The 22,742-nt window shown below is 37.6% G+C and overlaps 1 protein-coding gene across 1 annotated transcript in view; it reads left to right on the top strand.

Annotated features, from left to right (window-relative positions):
* KCNH8 (potassium voltage-gated channel subfamily H member 8) overlaps positions 1–22,742 on the top strand; it is a 185,631-nt gene that overhangs the window by 118,914 nt on the left and 43,975 nt on the right. The gene's annotated exons all lie outside the window — the stretch shown is intronic.

Here is a 22,742-nt window from a genome sequence, read left to right on the forward strand (position 1 = left end):
GCAGTTTCCCAAATTACCTGTGGCTGCTGTGGCAGCAAAACTATTCTATACAAAATAAAGACCAGTTTGTGGGCAGATTCTCACTGCACAGGTTTGTGCTATGAACTTCAAGTCAATCTGGAAAGGGGATTAAAATTACAAGAAAATGGAAAAAAAGTGGAAAACACCAAGATTTTTAAGACTGTGTCAGTGTTTGAGAAATTGAGGATCTTGATAAGAAAGACCGAGGCAGACTGTGTAGAAGAGTAGATGAGAAAGATCATCTTGTTTTTGCAAATTAGGCAAAATCTTCAACAGATACATTCCCTCGAGTGTACTGATTATTCCTACTGTATGTTGAAACAGATAGACCTTGAAATGCCTTCAAGTTAAAAACTCCCTTTGGAAATGCCACCTACCTGTTCTGCAGGTTTGCTATTTTGCACAGCAGATGAGGTGTTTATCAGTGGATAGATGTTTTTGGTATACTCAATTTTGGTCCAATACTTGGTTTCCATCCCAGCCTTCATTCTGATTTCATTAAATGCTCCAGATCGACTCATTTTTTGCTTTTTTGTTAAAGGTTTATTATTTTTTCCAAAGGATGTACCCATGTGAAATTATGCAGTGGGGAAACATATCTTGTATAGGATTCTGGCATCACCAGGTGCTTGTACACTGTTGAAGGTGTGTTACCCACCAGTGCAACAGCTGATACTGCACGTCTTCCCACATGGGTCACACTCCCGCTTTTACTGTAGACGTACATTTCTTTTGCTGTCTTTCTCAGATGCCATATCAATATCAAGCATCCATTTTTCTCTCCTTTCTGGTTTCTTACATTCTGTCTTTTTTATTCTATTGTATTTTCCTTTAACCTAAATCTATTAGCTGCAGTATGTCCTCTTTTTATGTCCTTTAATTTCTTTCTTCTGTCTTAACTGCATAAAGGACATTTAATAAGTCTGATGGAAAAATGATGAGTATGTTAAGGGTGCCTGACCTCAGATGAGGTGTGGATACTGGATCAGGAAGAGGAAAAGAAGAAAGAAAGTCCAATAAATACATCTCTCCAGTTTGTCCATAGATTACCAAAAGCTTTGTGGAGTCTTTTTATTCTTTTAGTTTGTTGTTTATTTCTCCTTCCCTTTGTAAACTAGATCTGTGACCTGCTGCTGAACTCCTCATAGAGTGTAAACCTCTCAAAGAAAAGACTGCAGCTGTAGGGGAGAATATACAAAGGAAGCACACTGTGCACAAATTGGTCAAATACTCCTAACAGAAAAACAAATCCAAATAATAATGATCATAATAATAAAAAGAAGACTCTCTACAGTGGGTAGTTACTATGAAGAGACATTGTCAGCTTATGTAGGCCACAAATGATAATTGATTTCAAAAGCATTCATTGGAGTCCCAGTGACGAGGATGGGCTGCATCCTTGCTCCCCAGGTGGTGCTGCTGGCAGCACTCCCCATGCTGCCTTTTCCTCTCCCTTTTCCCTGAGCCAGAGCCGCATTGAGGAATTCATCCTCATATGCCCTGGGGCTCGTGGCATTTATTGCTATGAAAACATTAACTTTTCCCCTCAGTTTTGTCCTCCATGGCAGTAGGTGCTCCAGCAACTTTGTTAGAACAAATCCCGGTTCAAATGGAGAAGAGTCATTTCACATAAGTCCTACTTTCATCTCAGTGGAGAGTGTTGTATTTGGGTTATCCCACACTGATCATCTTCTAGCAGGCTTCCAAGGAAGCAACTGCTCCTCAAAAGCCTCTCACCACTGGCTCATCTGTATGTGAGACTCAGTGACCTTCCCTGTACAGCTGCAGTCAGTGCATCTCCCTGTTGGATGGGCCAAGGCACTTATTAGTGATGTGTACTCTTCAGCCTTAACCTTCTACCTGGCAAAAAGGCTTAACTGTTGAGTTTACAGCCCAGTTTTATTTTAGTTTGGTTGGGTTTTTTTCAAAAGTGTGTTTTTGCATTTTTATCTGGAAAGCAGACCTTTATATATAGTGTCTAAATTATTTAGATATTATAAACTTATAATAAAAATGATCCTTCAGTGACTCCTGCAAAGCTTCTACAGGTACTAGTTCTGTATCTATTAGAATGGTTATTTCTACAGTTCTCTCTAGTTAGGTTAAACATTTTGGGGGTTTGGGTATTTTTTTTTGGGGGGGTTGTTTGTTTTTTTAAAGAAAACATTTTCAAAATGTTAAAGTATTTATAATTATGGGTTGGATTTTTTTTTAAAAGAGCTCAGAAATCCCCAGATACTGGGCATGAAACTATTACTTTGTAAAGACCACTTCAATGCTGATTAAAAGTCTGTTTAAGCTTATGTTTTACATATATGAGTAGAAAATAAGATTGTTTAATTTCACATGCAACCTACTTGCTAGTGGAACAACAATGAAGTTAAGTCTTGGCTCTCTCTGTGCTGTTATTTTTGCTATTCGGGTGGTACGCACCTGATTATATTTAGCTAGCCTTACTTTGCACCTTAAGAACATTTCAAATGACCAGTCTGTTCACGACATCCATGTAGGTACTATATTAAAGAGAGGATGAATCATTTAGCAAAGGACAATGAGATCTGGAGATCCTAATCATTCACAAACAAATAATGCACACAGGATCTTGCTTTGAGGTATAATCAAGGTAGTGTTATGGTAAGGCACTGAGGATATTCTTGTTCTTCTGTGTGAAAGCCTTAATTGGAAACTTCTGTGCAGTTTTAAAGAGCATGTAAAAGAGATTTCTTAATGAAGGCAAAGGAGTAGAGTATGATCATTAGTCTTGTATTTATAAGTTTTGATGTTTAAACTTTTATTACATTAATACCAAAGCTGGAGATTCAAGTGTTCATCAATAGATATTATATAAAGTTAATTTCAGGCATTAGGAGGCTTTCTAATCAACAGCATTAAAAAATATAACACAAAATTTATAATTTTTATTAAAGACAATGTGAAAGTATGTTGTGGTTTTTTTCTTCACTAGAGTGTGTCAGATGGTGTCTGCCTGAAGAAATTGTATCGTGAGTGCAGACGCTGCAATTGCATACAACAGCTCCAATACAGGGATGGGTTTGTTCTAGGAAAGAAAACCTCTGCCCAGAATGAAAAGATTTCTTTGGTTTTTATGTTTTCTTTTTTTTTGGGGGGTGTCGCAGAGGCAGAGGGAAACAAAAAAGCTTTGAGCAACCTCCTTATTCCATGCAGTGCTTCCTCAGAGAGACTGTGGCAAAACATCCAGACTGAAGTTTTGCTCATATGTAAAGAAAACCTTTTAAAGCTGCAATACTGCATGATACTTTGGACCTTGCTGTGCTATCAGATATGCACCATAGCCCAGATCTCACAACACTGACTTTAGTGGGGGCAGCATTTGGTTCTGTGTATCTGTTTCTCTGGCTAACTTAAACAGATGAGGTGTTTAATTTGCATTTGAATTGGAACAATGAGAGTGATAAAGTTCTCCCTATGAAATCACCCAGAACTGAAAAACAGAATCACAGAATCACAGAATTTTATGAGTTGGAAGGGACCTTAAATATCATCGAGTTCCAACTCCCCTGCATGGGCAGGGACACCTCCCACTATTCCACTATAACGTATTTGCTTTGTTCTTGCTGGACCAAATAGTAAGACTTCATTTCATTTTTTCATCCTTATTCAGACAACAATCTCATTGCAAATATTTAAAAAAGATTGTTGCATTCACTAATTTAGCCACAATTGCAAAATAAGAAAGATGTGGTGTCTGGGAATAGTATTCAAGAACACTGACATGGTGGCATCGGGACATATACCAGTGTGGTATAATGTTAAAATCTGCAACTCTTGCATAGCCCTAGCATTGGTATTTCAACTGATTACATGAGGCATTTGGAAGATATGCAGTATGGGCACTGCTTTCAGACCTAGAAGCCTTTACCTCAGCAAGTTCTCCCATCTCAGGAAATGGTTGTTTCATATGCAGCAGCTTAACTCTAACGTCTGATAAAAACATGACCCCTGGATTGCTCATTCCCACCCACCTGAGATGGTATTATGCTCCTTGTCTTGCTTTTCCCTTCTAGCTTTTTCAGATCCCTCTGTTACATTCCATCTTTTTCCCCCGGTTTGTTCTAATTGGTGAACCAGATGTTTCCCCAAGACATGGCATGATATTCAGCAACCTGTAAAAATAAGGTTAGTTTTCCATTAGCTGACATGAAGCAGAGACTAGACTGAGTTGAGGATCCTGGCTGATTCTACCTACCACTCTAATTCCATTGACTTCAGAACATTGGTTCTCTTCCTTCTATAGGTTTAACGGGTATCAGGTTTAGGCATAGGTTCTTTATTTGCTGTCTGCTGTTTTGAATTAGTATATACTGAGCTATTCACCTAAAAGTTCTTATCAAATAGGAGGAATGGCTTTTTGATCTATCTCTACAGTAAAAAGATAATATTGAAAACTTTTCCTGTTGTTACAGGCATTCATTCTGTGACAACCATATGAGCTGTTGAAACTCAGTGGTCTTTAGTGTAGAGAAGAGATTAGGAGAAGGCCAAGAGTCAGGATGCTGGTTCCCTGAGACAATCAAAGCTGTCAGGTATCATTTCTGTAATTGCCTAAAAAAAAAAAAAAAAAAAAAAGGCTTCCTGTCCACCAGAAATTAAGCTGCAATTTTCTATTAGTCCACCACAGTAACACTTACAACCTTCTGACTATGAAAGAGTTGTCATAAAATAGACAGGCAGACAGACAGACAGACAGACAGACAGACAGATAGATAGATAGATAGATAGATAGATAGATAGATAGATAGATAGATAGATAGATTAGATAGATAGATAGACAGATAGATAGATAAACCATAACCTTTGCTTTTATGGAAAATAAAGTGTATGCATTTACTTTGGGAGAAACTTCAAAATCAGGTCAGTAAAGGGTATTCTTCAGCTATTTAAACCTTCATTTCAGTAAAATATCTCCACTCTCATCTCAGGTTTTTACTAATTTTCTGCTAGTTTTGTAATTTGCAGCACTTCTGAAAACAAGAACTCAAATATGGCTGAACACCTGCACTTTCACATACTCTGCAATATAAAACTTCCAACAAACACTTTGTTTATCACACGCTTGCAGACAGAGCCTTTAAAGGGACTTGGATGCCTGACTCCTTGTGACGGATATACACCCTGAATTAGCTCTCAGAGCAATTGGTGACAGATTTAGGTGCAGAATGAGAAGCACAGCACCTGAGTGGAACCAGTAGGGAATGCTGAAAAGAGGTTTATGCCTTCAGGCCATTTACCTCAGGTTTTATGTGCCTCATGTTGGGCTGCAGGGAAGTTATAAGCTGGCTTCACAAGTGCGGAAGGACATGAATGTAACTTGTAATGGAATTTAACATAGAAACCCCTCAAATAACATTGATCCAAACTGATAAATCTAACCATGTTGAGCTTCATAAAGTTTTCCTATGTTTGCTCAGTGTTGCACATGTGCTAGTAAGGATTGCCCCTTTCTGCAGCAGTTCATGCACACCTCTCATTCTGCACAAGCTGCTTGGGGCTGCCTACAACTAGAGCACAGATGTGAAGTAGGTTCTTCTGGTCACAGAAAGAGAGAGAGGCTTTGGTACTGAATTTCACTTGTCTTCAGCATGGGTTTTGGACACTGGAACTTGTTTCTAAGGTATGGAAGATATAGGTAAAAGGCAAATCTCTAAAAGAGCACTGTATCCTGGTGTATGGATTACCTCATTTGGTGTTCTTCCTGGACAGGTCTCTTTCTTGAGTTCTGGTTGTTTTCTTTCTTCCCAAACTGATGTGCTTTCAACAGAAGAATGGCCAGTGCCTGAGTCTCCACCCAGAGTCTCCCATATCCAGATTAAGCTAGCAAGGAAGGCTTGGACCTTGCAAGGCTGAAGAAAACAGAGGTCTGAAGTCTTTAATGTTCCTTTTTGCAAGTGAGATATTAGGTGAAATTACAATCCACCTGCTCCTCCTTCTGCAATTAAATAGGCTTGAGTTATACAGTGGTGGGTGAGAGAGGAAAATATCACAACTACCTTCCCCATAGAGTCCTTCAGGGGAATTTAGATGTGGGGACAAGGTGGCTGAAAGATCCCCACTGGGTGCAGATAGAAGATTTTCTCTGAGTTTCTCAATCATGAAAAGTTGGTGGCATTTGTGATGCAGAAGGTGGCTGATATGGACTATCCAAAATGTAGGTGTCTAATCTCTTAGATGCAACCTTTGGGTTACACTCTTCGGCTTGCATTCCTAAATTCTGTTCAAGTCCTTTGTGATCCTCAGGTAGCTCCAGTCTGTCAAAAATAAAGTTAGGCAACATCAAGCCGGAGTATTCTTTAAGAGAGTAATGGCCCTGTAACTCTCTTGAGTCCAACAGCATGGGAAGTTTTCAGTGCCAGGAAGCTTTTTCCAAGCTTATGCTAGGAACCCTCAAGAAAAAAAAGAAGTAAAAACAAAAAACCCAAACAAAACCCTTGAGATTTAAAAAATGTGTAACTGCCAGTCTGCTTTTGAACACTCTGAGACTCTTGTTTTCAACAGATTCTTAGCAAAATTTGCAGCCAGGAACTCAATTTAAAAACATTGTGAAAACTGAGATTTTGTGTCATCACAGACCTCTAGGTACTGAGGCTGCCAGGTAAATCAGCTAACAAAAGACACAGAACAAAACTATAATACTAAGCAATTGATCAGCTTTTTGAACCAGGTGATGGAAGGGTTTGAGGCATGCATGTGCATGTACCTACTTTTAGATTCCAGACCTATTTTCTGGAGTTTGAGTCTGGATCTATAGCAAAACAGCTTCTAGTAAATTCAACAAGTACTCAGCTTATTGAGAGTAATAATGAACTATGACTGGAGTCTTGTAAAGACTGCTGCTGGCATCTGTTCTCATGCTGCCAGGCAGGCAACAAGGTTCAGCCCAGGTGCCCAGCACACCCTGGTCTGTGTTGATGGCATCTGTTGAGGGTGGGAACATCAATTCAGTTTGTTTTGTTGTATTAATAGAACTAAGTGCCAGAAAGACTGTTCACTGCTAGAAAGACTACTTGTAAATTTCCAAGACTCTTGGCCAAGAAAACTATATTCTACTATAAAATATCGGTCTCGTTTCACCAGTCCAAACACACACATCCATCAGGTCAGGATTGGCATGTACAAATTTATGAATCCTTCCAGGGAAGGAACAAGCCTCATGCTGACTAAATTGCATGGGACATCATTCACTAGCTGTGATCAATTGTTCATTTCAAGCTGTCATCTCTGTAGCTGAAAGTTTGATTTTAATCTCTCTTTTAGTCTCCTTCCTTTTTTTTTTTTTTAGTATTGGTATTCTTAATTTTTTATTATTAGTAATGACAGAACCTGTTACTTTGGAGTGATGTTTTTTTTCTAATGTTTAAATAGGCAACTTAAAGAAAAATAATTTTAAATGTGTCATGCATGTGTGCTGACATCTTCAATTTAATAAAATTAATTATAATGATTTGTTGACCTGGAGTGTTTGGATTGAAGGCCCGTTATTGTGCAGAACATGCATACCTGCCTGTTTTGTATGGTGGGAGTGGGGTGGGAAGTGAGTTAATCTGAATGAAAATTCACTTCTACTTAATAGATGAAGGATATGGTTGATGGTTACAACTCTCGTGAAGTATTTTGGGTTGTCAGTATCTAAGAGACTTAGCCAATTCATTTGCATTATTTTTTTGCAGCGCTTATGTGAAACAATTGGCCCTGGACTGTCATACACTAATAATAAATTGGAATAAACTAGGTGACCAAAACAAGACCATTACTTTGAAGCTATGAAACTTTTCAAAGTAATAATCTCACAAATAATTGCAAGGATATTTCACATCCTTTAAAAAGATGAGAATGTACCACTGAGCTGAAGCACTTTGCGCTGATGAAATGTTCTCCAGCGGTTGAAACGGAAATTTTAAACCCCCGGAGAACACCTTGCACTTAAAAGCTTTTAAATATTTGCAACGTATTTTAATCCTTTTGAGTTTTACTTCTTAGTAAAAGTAATGCTTTTATTGTTATTGTATTGTTATTTATTGTACACACACTGTACATTTTCCAATTTCTAACCTTGTGAGAACTAAAATGGATAAATTCATTAAGACCATGAAGAAATTATAAATATACTTACTTGCTTCAAAACAACTACAAAATATTTCTTTAAAGTCTGCTGGATACCTTATCCGAATGGTTAAAACAATTCTGTTGTAGAATGCTGTATATGAGGCCCACTTTAGAGAAGTTTATAGTGTGAAATATTTACGAAAGAAATGTTTTTCTTTTAGCTTATTGGGTTACACTTTTGAGTAAGTATAATTAGGAAGGGAAAGTTAATCTAGTTTTTGGAGAGAAAATCCTATTTGCAGATAATCATAGTTATATACAATTCTTAGTACGGTACAAGCAGAGCCACATAGTTTTTCTCTCATTTCTCAGTCTATTGGAAGAGTCATGGAGAAATTTAACTACAACAAGGGGGTTTTATATGCACAGCAGCAGTCACCTGCACATGTGCCAGAGATGTGTATGGAAACCTGTCTGCACATGATAAAGAGCTATGTTTGCAAATGAACGTTTCATAAAGGCTTATCTGAAAATCTCACCCTACTTTTCTACCTGCTTTATATGTAAAACTTCCTTTCTAGGGAAGGTTTTCTTTATCATAACCCCTCATTTAAGACCTGTTTATACTAGATCTTGTCAGGTTTTAAAATATAAATTTAATTTTTTAAATATCCATAAAATATAATTTTGTGGAAATCAGTCAGTTTTGCATTCAAAAACCCAAACCACTTTTTTTGTGATGGAGCTGTGCCAAACCAAAGTGTCATCTGTTGAACTGAACTGAAACATTTCCCTTGAGTTTAGTTTAACGTTAATTTGTATCTCAGCTGCTTTGGGCCTTAGCAGATTTTATTCTGCCATTCTTCCCTGCTGTTCTTTTGTACAGGCTCAGTTCCTTGATTAAATTATGTTTTCCTTTATGCGCCATACTTTGCCTTCTGATTGAACCATTTCAGCAATCAAAAAATACCCCAGGACTGAGACACCCCATTGGACTTGCAGCCCAGAAAAAAAAAAAAAGGGGGATGAAAGGTCCTTAGTAAAGGGACCCTGAGGATTTTATGTAGCTATTAATACATTTCCAAGGTTTTGTACCTAGGACAAAAATTTTGGGCAATTTTCAAGTGAAATGTAGAAGTCTGGTGTGTGGATGAAGCCCCTGAGATTTGACAGAGTTGAGGGTCCTGCTGTGTCTAAGTGCAGTGTGCTAACTATACCGTTCATTAATTCCACAGAGCAGTTTTTATATCAGTGAAAAAACTGTATGTGGACCAGTTTCTGCAGCCATAATAGAAATTCTCAGTGCCACACGTAGAGGGAAAATCTTCTCAGTATACATCCCCTAAGAGGGAATACTCCCAAGACATAAAATAATACGGTGATCTTTCCACAAGGCTTCTGCAACAGAAATGCTAGAGAGTGTAATTTGTTGAACATTGCAAATATTGTGTGTAATGACCTTGCTCAGTCAATTAGAAATTACATCAGACTCTTTAAGCCTCAATTGTTGTACTTTAAATTGTAGAAATGTTGACTGGGGTTTATTTAGTCCAGCCAGCAAGCTGAAACAGAATTATCGCCAGCACTACAGAAACAGCTTGATCCACCCAAGTCCTGGAGAAGCCTCCATCTCTTTGAGTACCTTCTTCCGGGGTTACACTGCCGTCCTTGAAGGGCTTTGTACCAGTTTGCTAAAGCATTAGTGCCTATTAAACATTGGTGTAATAGGAGGTTTTCTTAGGATTTCTCCGAAGTTGCTACTTCTGGTTTCAAGGCTCGTGGCTTGGCTGCTCAAATTACATGTCCAAATTGATCTCTCAATCCAGTTTAAACCTGCAAAAGCCTTTGGTATATATTTTGAAATCTGCCTCCACATTTGATTGCACTGCCTCGTTCAGACTCATCACATAGGTAGAGATCCTAGAGTGTTAGAATGCCATATTGCATTCTATAGACGACTAAGAATTGCTTTTCTTTTCCTCTACAGCACAAGTGTGCCATACATGTTTATTCTATAAATGTCCTTTGTGTACATTCCTGTTTTCTATCTATTTATACTTTTTCCTGCACTTCAACAGAGCAGGGGCTTGATAAGAGAAGTTTTTCCTGCTACCAGAACAGAAAATAATTTCTATATAAAAATGAAGAAATTATTCAAGGCTCTTTTATTTTCAGACTTTCTTCCATTTTCAGATGCCTTGGAAAATATTCATGCTTCTTCCCTACTTCCAGGTGACAGTTCTTAAAGTTAATTATTTATTATTTTCAATAAAACAAACCGATATGGAATTGTGGGACTATGTTATTGCTTTCTGCATTCTATAAAGTTTTACACAAGCCAGGTCCGGCCAAAATAATTATGCCTAATTATTCTAAATAATTTTTCATTGTCAGGTCTAAGACAGCTGTAAATAAAAATGCTAATGTTTAGGATTTCCTTATGTCATGCACTTCAAAAAGACCTGTCAGATCTGAAGACCTATGTTTTATACTAAATCTGCTGTAACTTTAAACACATAGTGGGCTTTCCCAATAAGACACTAGCTTTCTTTTTTACTTTTTATTCCTTTTTTTCATCAAGCCTTCATTATATTGCAAATTCTTGTTTTGCTATTATGTTAAGACAGAACGTGGAGTAAAATATCCCCTTTTGTTGATTTGCCCCCCACAAAATCTTCACAAAGATGATTGGATCTCAACTTGCTTGGCTCAAATGACACCTAGAGAAAATTAATATTGGAAAATGTTATTTAGGTTGTAGATTAATGGATTAGAAAACTAAGACAAGGCAATAAAGTATTAATACTCTTTATCCTATGGCTGCCTGGCTAAGGCAGCATCCTGGTCTAGGAAGCAGCACAATGGCTCCTTAGGTAAGAATGTAGAGGAACAGACGATATTGAGAGATCTATAGAGCAAGCAAGGAGAGGATTGTAGTGAGGGACAGCATACTTAGCTGTTATCTAACTAGCAGGGATGTTATTAGAATGGAAGACAAGGAGAAACAGATGTTGTGTAGACTGCAACAGCCTATACTGACCCAAACTGAACTCCATAATCATTCTCTGTGTGATTACACAAGCTAAGCAGATGAAAACTAGTGTGATTTTGTTGTGATTCTGCAATTATCCTTTCATTTGTAATTAGAAATACTAAAGGAAAAATCTGTGTTGATGCATCTGCCTTGTTTTACCAGGAAGCTGAATTTGAACAGGTAGAAGCCGCTTAAAATTGTCTAGGTTGCTGGAGTGGGGGAGACAGCAGCAGCAGGGAAGGTATCGACTGCCAGGGATCAGCTATTGCTTCGCTCAGCTTTGAGAAGCAGAGAGGACTCTTAGTGAGGAATCTAGCAGTAAAAAGCTCCACTCTTGCAGATTGCTGGTGGTTAAGCAGGCAGTCTTTATGTAGCATATTTCACAGCTTTCATAAAAAAACCTGGTCCTCTTGATATCTTGGTGTTGCAAATAAGCAATACTTTATTTTACAGAGATTTTTACAGATTTTAAGATATTTTACCACTGCCATTGCCCCTAGGAGAATTCCTTTGCGGATTCTGAGGCGGAACTGTTAATATACTAACTGTAAGGATCAACAAATTGCCATGTAAATGAAGAACAGAAGGATTTTAGCCTTAGTTTCTCTGATGATGAGACCTGTGCAGGTGAGAACATCAGGGCAGAGGTGAGATTAATTTACTAACTGTGCTACCCTGCATACATACAGATCCAAAGATTTGCTAGCAACTTAAAAAGTGACATTTTCCAAGGTTTTGCTTTGTGGGAATTTTTGTTTAGATATTTTGATAATAAAGGGTTCATTTGAAAGTAATATGAGGGAAGATATTAATAAAGATAAGAATGTATTGTCTGTAGTAGCTCAAACTCCAAACATAAAACTGCAAAGCAGGTTTCTAACACTTTAGTTAACAGCATTAAAAAAAAAATAATAAAATGCATTGCCATTCATTTTTTTGCAACAGCACCTGGAATCCTAGCTATGGGTCAAGAAGCTCTTGTCTGCATTGCTGAATTAACACAGGGTAAAAAAGCTACTCTTGCCCAAAAGGGTATTACACTCTAGAGCTCTAACAGAAGAGCACAGGGAAGGAAAGAGGGCATAGATAGATGTGCTCTTTGCTCTGCCCAGAATTGAAGAACTAACTTTTTTAATTCCAAGCTTAGCTGCAAGTTATTTTATAGCCTGGGAAAGGACAGTAATAGCCACTTTGCCTAGGCAGCAGTAATGTGGAATGCTGAGACTCTTTGTGAAGTGACAGTGTGATCATCTCTTGAAAGGAGATGATTTGCAACCAATTTACATACTTCTGATGATATGCCTGCAAGTTTATTTTTTAATTTATCTATAGGCTTAGACATGTATGTTTTACCTGTAATGTAAATATTAATTGAACTGTATTTGATATTACAAAAAAGCAGTTAATTTACTTACATTATTAATTACTTTCAGTTTAAGAACCCTAAAAGAAACCTCTGGCTTTTTTTGAGGGGAGGAGACAAACCAAGATAATGAAAAAAACCAACAACCTAGAAGCTATTTCTCTTAAATACAATAAAATTAATGGCATTAGAGCTGTTTATAAACACTTCCTAGTAAAAAGAAAATGTTTAATGAAAATTATTAGCTACATATAGAACTTTGTATGTATTGCATGGAAAGCTGATGTCAAAAATATCTCTATCTCATCCTTTCAATGAAGTGAGGAAGAGAAAAAAAACTGCTGACTTGCAAAAGCAAGGACTTAAATCTCTCACATATCCAAATATAGCTGTCCGATAAATTACTGTTGAGAAGATCTGTACGTGGTGATCAGAGAGAAAAAGATTTTCCAGTACATTTCTTTTCCAAATTTACCTACTCCTTCATGAATGAGACTGAAGGAATTTATTACTTAGTTCTGCAGGAATGCAGGTGCAGTTATCATTTATATCAGAGCTTCTTTCTATGCATCTGTAAGTATAAATATTTAGAGTTATCACAAAATATCAAGAGGAATGTGTTTCTTGCGGACCTGCTGAGTTAGCTCTGAAAACTCTTATACATAGCTCTTACATGTAGTCAGGTCTCTAACTTGGAATAAATGTATCTCTACTGCAAGGGAAATCTTTATTGTGTTATACTATGAGACTGTTGCAAAGGCATAGTAAAGGCTTTTTCACCAACATGAGTAAGAGCTGTGCAGCTGTCTGGTTTGTTTAAACATCTACAGAATACAATTTGCCTGCCCCACAGATACAATCTCCAGCCTTATGTGGCAGCAGGGCAGAAAGGCACTGTAAGAGTGAGAGATTCAAGCTTCCTAAAGTTTGCCCTGTCAGCCAGCAGGGCCAGCCCACCAAGCAGAACAAACTTAGCCATCCAGTTCCCATTCCACACGGCAAATGGTCCTTCAGGAAAAGTCCCCTACAGTCATGCAGAACACTAGTTAGCTTTTTGGAGACTGTCTTAGAGCTCCACCCAAAAGGGACATGCCTCCCCACATCACTCCCTTCATTCCCCTCTCACCAAAATGTACTGTAGTTGTAGAGATGAAATTACTTTTCTGGAAAGAGGTTTTTTGTCACATGGTGAAGGAGAAATATAACTAGCTAATTCACATGGACTCTCTACATCTTAACAAATATTTGAATCTCTGACTGTGGAGCTGTGACTGGGCCAGTCCTCAGGGATTTGTCAAGCCCAGTAGAAGAAAAAGTACAAGAGGAAGATCCCTACTTTGCAGACAAAATAAGGTAAGACTTCATTAGAAATGTTAATGTTCAATGCATGAACATAGGTTCTGGCTGGAAACTGGGGTTGAAAGGTGAGCAGCTGTTGGTAATTCGTGTACACTGTGCTTTGTGGAGTTCTTACCTAGCATTTTGCATTAGGCAGGAGAGCTGCAGAACTCCACCCTGCTCTTACTTGTGACTAAAAAATATTTTTTTCAATATTATTTTCCAACATTTTTTTATATAATAATATTCTAGCATTACAAATATTTCATATCAGGCCTATTGCTCTACCACTTAGAAGCCATGAATGGGCCAAGGACTGATCAACCAGAGAGACTTTAGAAATCACATTATAAACCATGAACCTGTAGTGCCTTCACTGGGGTGCATTACAAGCTTCCTGTAGGATAAAAAGTATCTCTTCTTGCATTTATTGCCTTCCAAAATGAAAATACATATTATTTAACAAACCTCAGCTTGCTGATGGCAAGAAATGAAATGCTCCCCACAAAGGAATTTTGTCAGGATCTTCAAGGGGACATCAGTTTTACCATGACAACATACGAATTTTACTTTCTCATTCTAAGCAGAGATGCTTGCAATTTATAGTTGAGTTTTGTCAGATAATCAAAGCTTAATTGTCAGATTTTCAGCACTTCTGTGGGCTCAGCTGTGTTTTTGTTGTTATCAGCAACATTACAATTAGATCTTAGGTTTTTTTCTTTTTTTAATCCCTTGATTAAGCACCTCTTCCTCCTGAAACTACTAAGCTTATTGAATATTTACTGCACCATGAAAATTTCATTTTCAGCAAGCACAATGAGTCAATATATTCTTATGACTTTGTCGAGTTACTGGAGTTAAAGCTCTACAAAATGTAATTATTTTTATGCTAACTTCTAAGTATATATTCAATTAGAAATACAACAGCCAATTTATTTAGAAGGGTATTAGTAAGCCTTACAATAGAATTACATAGGATGTCACTTTTCAAATTAAATTAATTTTGGTAGACCTGACAAAGGCTAAGCTTATATCTAAAAATGCTGTTACCAGAAGGAGTACTAATTTAGTTTGGAAAACTCCATGGGTTTTAGAAGTCTTTAAAACATCTGTCTCACTGCATGTCTCTAGATAATAATCTCCCTAAGGATCTAGGGAAAGACATCGTTTCCTCTAGACCAGTGTCCGAGAAGAACAACAGTCAATGTATCTGCAAAGGGTACTCATCATTTAAGGGAAACATTAAAAAGGCAAACAGATATGAAGATAACCGTTTCACTTAAGTGACCCTTTGACTACTCTTGAGTGTGCAAGCTTCATGGAGCATATACGGACCTCCAATTTTTATCTTTCTTTTTCTTTTCTGACTGCACTATGTTCAAGTTCAAAGTTTCTCTGCATGATGTTGCAGATGCACAGAAATCAGTAGTGGAATCCCCAAGTCTGGCAGAGGATTACCGTTTCATCTGACACATGTTCAAATCCTGTTTGTTTTTTGTTTGGTTTGGGGTTTTTTTATCCATCATAAAGCAATTAACTAGATGCAAAGATATGACCCAGTTCTCAGCATGTTTGTACCTTGGATTTTGACTCACGCCCATCTGTTTTTTCATTTGGTGATTTCAGGAGATGATAAATCTTCATGAATCCTCATGCATAATTTAGGAGAGATCTCATTTCATCAAGCGTTGTTTCCGAGTAGGGCAAGGTTTTGAAACTCTCAATTGTTTTTCTTTTCATTTAAAAATATTACATTTCTTGTAATTGCTATTGTTTGTGCTAAATATGATGCTAATGATTTCACACAGAGGTGTAAATGACATATATATATATAGCACTTACATGAATGAAGGCTTTCTTTTTATTTATGTATTAGGCCATAGATAGATGAGCATCTCAGATCTGAATCATGAAATCTTGTTATAAATTTGTCCTCTCCCCTCTAGAGATTTTATCTACTTAGCAGTAAGAGGCATAGAGTACTTGATAGAAAAGGGGCAATTTTTAAATCTTTCATTACATACTAAAGTCATAATTTTTTTGGTTTTACTTTTCTATGACGTGAGTGTTCATCAAGCAAAAGTATATAAACTTTTACATATATATCTGTATAAAATATTCTGTGGTATCCATCATGGTAATGCCCACATGCCTCATTTCTGTTGGCATTTAGAAATACACTGAGCCCAGAGGCTAAGAATAATCTACTTGTACAAGGTTAACATAGTTAACTCTTCATTATCCGGATAAGAATGGTGCCAATGATTATGACACAGGCAAATTAAAAAAGGAAGAAAATATGAAAATTACATTTAAAAATATATGGCTGCTCCTCAATTTCCTCTTACATACATAACATTGACTTAATATATTAATTTTGAAAAGAGCATAAACTCATGCCCTGTTTTTTTACTATCATGCAACTATACCATTTGGCCACACATGATGGAGCTGCATTTTCACAATCCTAAAACCTGCAACTGTGTGACACCTTCAGCACTGTGGGTATTTCTATTTTTAGTAGATATTTTTTTCTCATCTGTGTGCAAGAAAAGCCTGGTTTGTTTTCCTTGTGACCTGTGCAATAAGGCCTGCCACATTTACAGTTCTCCAGAAGCAATGGTCAAAAGTATGATTGTTATGGTCATCTCTGGAGGTCTTAACCCTAAAACTATCTGCTCTGGTACCTGGGAGCCTCACCTAACATGACAGGTAAAACTGCATCATAGATCTAACAAATTATCAAATTTCGTGACAATGAAAGGATAGCAGTAGTGTTCCATGGGATTAGGTAGTAGGAACGGTGCTGTTTAGTGTATTAATAGTCTGGGAAATAAATGCAAATGTTTTAGCAGGAAAAAAAATGCAGATGTCAAAAACATTTTGGCTAGACAGGGATTTAAAAGGATCTTGAAAAGAAATGGATACCTTAAATGAGTAATCACCATAAGAATAGAGGGAATGAGTATTCAATAACGCATTCATGCACACCAGAAGAAGTAAAATTAGTCTTTGTCACAGTTTAGCTCAGATCGGCAATTAAATGAATCAGAATAATGCTTTCTATGCCCACCCTCTCCCACCCAGATAGAAGAAGGAGAGAGAATAACGAGAGAGGCTTCTGGATTCAAAACTTATCTAGACAGCTTTAATTAAATATTAGTGATAAAAAAATTAATAAATGTACAAATATATACAAATTTGTGCAGGAATGTGCAACACCCCTGTCACCTCCCCCCAAATCCCAGTGACTCCCACAGCGTCTCCCGAGCAGTGAGAAGTTCTGAAATGTCCTGGAGCTGCTGGAGAGAGTGGCAGAGGGCAGCGTTATGAGGGTCAGGAGTGCACTAGCCTAGGGATCAATGGTGATGGATAGACGGAGTCCTCCCTGGACACCTGCCAGGGATGGAAGAAAAAAGGAAGAAGAGGGAAGAAGCTTGACTTCCGTGATCCCTGTATTTATACCAGGAGTGACATATACATGGAATGGAAAGCTCTGGCCAATTCTGCCATCTGTCTAGACTGCTCCTCCCTATGGGAGGGTTATAGAGACGACTCTTCTTTGGAGTATGAAGCAGCAGATTTAACAAGCAGAGCAAAGTGTTCTTGGTCTCTCAGCAGTATCTATAAATATTTATCAGTCCACTAGCTGGAAAACTTGCAGCTACTTTCAGCAAGTGTGCTGCTTAAAAGAGAATTCACTGAAGAAAAAAAAAAAAAAATCAGTAAAAAGAAAATTGGGTTCATCCTGGCTCAAACCAGGACACTTTTATATACCTCTACATTTTGAATGCATTGTATCAGTCAGAAACAACTAGAGAGTAACTGTTCAAAATTCTTTGAAAACGATCTTAAAAGCAAAGCTAGTGTTTTAATATTTGATGAACGGCAGGGTTTGATGAGGTAGAATATATTCAATTATGCTGTTATGTAAAAAATAATGGTATAATCTTATTTCAAATACAATATTAGTTATGGTCTCACCTCCCCAAATAATCTTTAAGTATGACATGAAGAAGCACATTCTGAAGAAGCAACATGGATGGGTGATGGAAGTGATTCAGACATGTAAAATCTATCTCAAAGAGACTATAGTCACAAGTGCTTTTACCTAAAATGAATGGAATTTGCTTACTTGTTGTCTTAGCAACTGTCTTGGCCTACGGTTTATTTTCTGAAGGTTAATAGTTCAAGGAAACAGAACAGAGATGTAGGCTAAAATCTTGGCTCTATTGAGATCAGTGTGATCTTTGTAACAGTTTTCACCCATTTAAAATTGAAATATAAGATGATCTCTTGCAGACTCAAGCATACAGCTATGTAATAAAGAGGTGCTGTATTTCCCATGCAATCCTATAGCTCCTCACTGCCTGACTCTAGTTTTAAAATAAGGAGCAATCAGCAGTGAGCAGGGACTGCTGCTGATGGAGCTAATATAAATCTCAGGTCACATGATGATTTTCATCTAAAAAAAAATAATTCCAGTGATTAAGGAGATAAATTCTCCTGCTTAATTTTTATATTTTCCTTAATGATCCTAAACTGTTCAATGCAACACATGTTAGTAAGCATAAAATGTACAGACCTCTGTGTTAAATTTATAATATATTTTTATATTTATGTACATATATAAAATATAAAATTTATATCAGAAGGCTGTATATGCTCCAGTTCAGGACATTTTTCATTATTTTTCACTTATTTATACTTTTTCACAGAATTACTTTGGTTGGAAAAGACCTTAAAGATCACCAAGTCCAACCATCAACCTAACACTGACAAGTTCTTACCTAAACCATATCAAACCATATCCCTAAGTAATACATCTATGTCACTCCTAAATACCTCCAGGGCTGGTGACCCCACCACTGCCCTGGGCAGCCTGTTCCAGTGCCTGATTACCCTTTTAGTAAGAAATTCTTCCTAACATCCAATCTAAACCTCCCCTGGCACAACTTGAGGCCATTACCTCTTGTCCTATCACTTATAACTTCCTTGAACAGCCCGATCCTCACCTCTTTACAACCTCCTTTCAGGTGGTTCAGAGAGCAACTCAGAGTCTCCCCTCAGGCTCCTTGTGTCTAGGCTGAACAAACCCAGCTTCCTCAGCCCCTTCTCATAAGACACATGCTCCAAATCCTTCATCAGCTTTGTTGCCCTTCTTTGGACATGTGCTAGTAGCTGAATGTCCTTTCTGTGGTGAGGGGCCCAAAATTACACACAGTACTTGAAGTGCGGTCTCACAGTGCCGAGTACAGAGGCACAATCCCCTCCCTGGTTCTGCTGGCTACACTACTCCTTATGCAGGTCAGGATGCCGTTGGCCCTCTTGGCTACCTGGGCACACTGTTTGTTTTTTGTTCTCCAGTATTTCTAGATTTTGTTTGGTTTTGGATGGGTTTTTGTTGCCTGCTGTTTCATAAGGTACAGTTTTAGGTTTTGGAAAAGTATACAGAAGATGTGCCATCAATAAAGCCATTGCCATCTATTATGTTTTCATTTAGAGCTCCAGAGTTTTTCAACTGAGCCAGAAAATCATAACTCAGTCTGAAACATAGCCCTTAAAGAAAACCCACACTTAAGAATGTTCTTCATTTTACCCAGCATGACTCATTACATACTCTCTTTCCCTATTACCAGCACAATATTGCTTACTCTCTTCACTCACTAGCGTGAAAGACCCAAGTATGGTCTGGCTGAAAATGTGGTTCAAATGCTTTTTAAACACAAAATTTGACAATGTGGGAATATATAGCCTTTTATACTTAGCATTTCCCCTAGGAATACTTAAAGAATTTTATATGGGACCACAGCTGAGAGAAGATGGGCCTTTGTATCATCATTTTTCTTCTAATATCTTCACCACTGGTCTACTGGGGGACTGTTCAGGCATTCAGTAGTGCTCTAAGAGATACTCATCCATACCTCTTTGCTCTTTCTGACGTAGTAGTCCAGAATAAACCAGAGAGTTTTGGTCTACTTTTTAACTGGAAAAAATGTATATCTGTTTTATAGAATAAATGCTGTGGGTAATTAATGCATTAGAAAATGCAACTATGTTCTAAGTTGTTGAAACGAAATACCAGACAGGATTTTGTTATATAAGGAAAATCAAAGTAGTAGGATAGAATGAAACTGGAAATTGTCGGGCATAAAGTACCTGCATGATGCAGTGCAAGCACCAAACTGCAGGAAGACTGCATTTCTGGATGTCCGGTAAATGAGATAATGTGTTCTACATCCAGTTATAAAGTATGTCATCTGATGATGCTTAAATGCTTCTTTATGTTTCTGCTGATACTTGAGCACTCCTAGATATGGGTAAATGAAACTCAATACAGATTCTTCCAGCAATTTTCAAAGTAGCCTAATGGAGCTAGATACCAAATTCTTGTTGACTTTTCCAATTGGGACCTGATTACTGAAGTGTTTTTTTTTTCCTTTGAAAAATATTCCTGTTAATTATGCTAATTAGTGCTTAAAAATATTTTCAAAGTCACAGAGCTATATCTAGGTAATGCTAATTCAGAACCAGACAAGATTCATAATTCTAAATTCTAGGAGGCTCCCTCTGACTACAAGGTATATTTGTTTCTCTTTTCTTCCCTGAGGGCAGAAATGAATTACTCAAGAGTGCCAGAGAATCTGCTGAAAGCTGTTACCTACAGGAACCAGAAAAGGGCATCAGTCAGTCATGCTACCTCATGACTATTTCCATTCGCTAATGAAAGTATTTACAGCCAACAGTATCTTGTCTCTACCCTCAAATGGAAAAATAAATGTAGGGCTATTAACAAAAATCTGAAAAGTAAAGTTGATCTGGAAGATCTTGCAGTATTTTGTATTGCTTGGACTTGATGGTCTTAAAGGTCTTTTCTAGACAACACCATTCTATGATTCTACATAGTCTGGCTGAAACCTCATCCTATCCAATCTCTTCAAAAGGTCCTGATGAGGATCATCTCTAACAGCCAAAATAGAAATAAACTGTAAAAATGTCCTTATCTGCAAATCAGAATAATATATTTATTGGGTTTTCACTTTAAGATACACATTTTCTGTTCCAAATCTCATGCTCCATCTCTAAAGAAAATTACCTAATAGCTTTTATTTGTATCGTGGGCATTTTTTTTAGATATTCATTTAAATTACTGATTAAGGTAATTTGTCTGACCTCAGTTATGCCCCAGAACTGGGCATAGAGTGCTGAATTCATCTCAGGTATTGGTGTCCTGGCCAGAAGTGTTTGCTAGCAACTGTGAAATGCTAATAATGTATCTGGTACTTTGACAACAGAATTATATTAGAAATTATATAGAAACTTCTACTGTTTGATACAATGTAGGCATTTATTTTTGTAACTTACCTCTACTAGCACTCATGCATCCTTTGGGAGCAATAATGTTTCAGTAGGGTTGGGTTTTTTGCTTGATAAAACTTGAACATAAAGAGTGCAATAAAGGAGACACTAGTTCACTGAAACTAAGGTGAAGAAACTAGCAATCAGATGCAATATGGTCACCAGGAACAATAAATGTGAAATTCATTTAGATAACAAAAGACAGAAAATGTGAATAGATATCAAGAATCTGGCTTTTAGAACAATCTGAGGAAAGAACTTTCTCCCAAGAGGCGTTATTTCAGTATTCACACATCAGTTAGAGCTATTTAAAATAACTTGTTTCAGTTTTGCAGTTCTCCACACACACTAGAAGCCTGATCCTGAACTTTGATTGTATTTCTTTACATTAGGTTTAGATATACTTTACCTTTACCTACTGTCTGCTAGGGATTTTCTTTGGTTTTGTATTCTTTAATGTGTGGGATTTCATTCCCTAACACAGAAATGAAATCTACTGTACAAAGGACCATATTATTTTTGAGGAAATGTAATCTCAGAAAAACAGCAGTGCACAGAAAAACAACTGGTATCAGTTCAGTCAGGTTTTTTTAGTTTTGCTTTTCTTTCATCTGAAATAACTAGGAGACACAAAAGTGAAAGAGCATCATATGATTAATACTTTCTATCAAGGCAAAATCAAGACTTTCATAGACTTTCTTGTCTCTTGGCCAACCAAACCAGCCCATTCAGTACTGCTGATACTTTAATTTATAATATTGATTAAATTCCTGGCCTGCATTGAGTGGGTTGGCAGGTGGTCATATAGTCATAGACAATAACTGGGTGACAGGTGTTTTCTCTCCAACCCCCCAGCTACCTTCCTAGAGGAAGATGAAAGGGGAAAAAGGGAGAGAGACTTTGAGGTGGGGGAATAAAACCAACTAGAATAGGTTTAATGAAATAGTAAATATTCATAAAAATAATAGTGAGTTACATAAAATATACACAAATATATAAATATATTCAAAGTGTACCATGAATATGTAAATATGTCACCCACCCCCCTCAGTTGGTAATTACTTCCCAATCAGAAAACTCCCAAACTGGATTCAGAAGCAGATGGGGGTGCCTGACTCCAGGGTGCCAGCAACAGTCTACAAATAGCCTTGGAGCAGCCCATCAGGTCCTACTCAGGGAGGCAGGGGAAGGAGACCTGTCTTAATGGACAATGTTCTCCAGCAAGCAAACAGGATGCAGGAGCAGGATGCAGGAGCACAGGGAGAGATGACAAGCAGACAAACCCCACCCAGGCAGAGGGACCAGCAGAGGTTTCTCTGGGGAGTCATTTTATCCTGAGCACCCTGGGCAGGAGCTCTGTGTCCATGTGGATCGCCTGACCCAGCCTCTCCTCCCCACAGGCAGAGCAGCTGGGGGGCCTGGGCAGTCTCTGATCACCACAGCTGCAGGAAATGGTGATAGGAGGCTTTTATCCTGGTACTCTCAAATAAAGACATAGGGTTTTGGCTAGACCATATGGTGTCATTAGCTTTCTCTGAAGGAAAT

The sequence above is a fragment of the Apus apus genome, chromosome 2, assembly GCF_020740795.1.
Source record: "Apus apus isolate bApuApu2 chromosome 2, bApuApu2.pri.cur, whole genome shotgun sequence".
Classification (NCBI taxonomy): domain Eukaryota; kingdom Metazoa; phylum Chordata; class Aves; order Apodiformes; family Apodidae; genus Apus; species Apus apus.